The sequence below is a fragment of the Brassica oleracea genome, chromosome C4 (assembly GCF_000695525.1).
Source record: "Brassica oleracea var. oleracea cultivar TO1000 chromosome C4, BOL, whole genome shotgun sequence".
NCBI lineage: Eukaryota > Viridiplantae > Streptophyta > Magnoliopsida > Brassicales > Brassicaceae > Brassica > Brassica oleracea.
The window spans coordinates 21,245,761-21,246,170 of NC_027751.1; positions in this window are offsets into that span (position 1 = coordinate 21,245,761).

A 410-nucleotide genomic window follows, 5' to 3' on the forward strand; every position below is an offset into this window, starting at 1 on the left:
AAGAGGCAAGAAATAAGATTAGCATAGGTCTTAAAACCTTTCTCACGGTACTGTTGTTGTAACAGCACATTGCTTACATGGAAAGTGGAAAAGGTTTTCTCAAGCATATCATGTTCCGTAATACTTTCACCAGACAGTTTCATTTTAGAAACAATGTTAAACAGTGCAGAGTTATACTCGTCCACAGACTTATAGTCTTGGATCCTCAGATTCGTCCAATCAAACCGAGCTTTTGGTAAGATCACCGTTCTCTGGCGATCATATCTCGATTTCAATTCATTCCAAAGATCTAGTGGATTCTCAATAGTTAGGTATTGATCCTTGAGACTCTCAGCTAGATGATGACGAATGATCAAGATGGCTCTGTAACGATCCTTTTCATTGGCATTATTGTTCTCGGTGATACACTC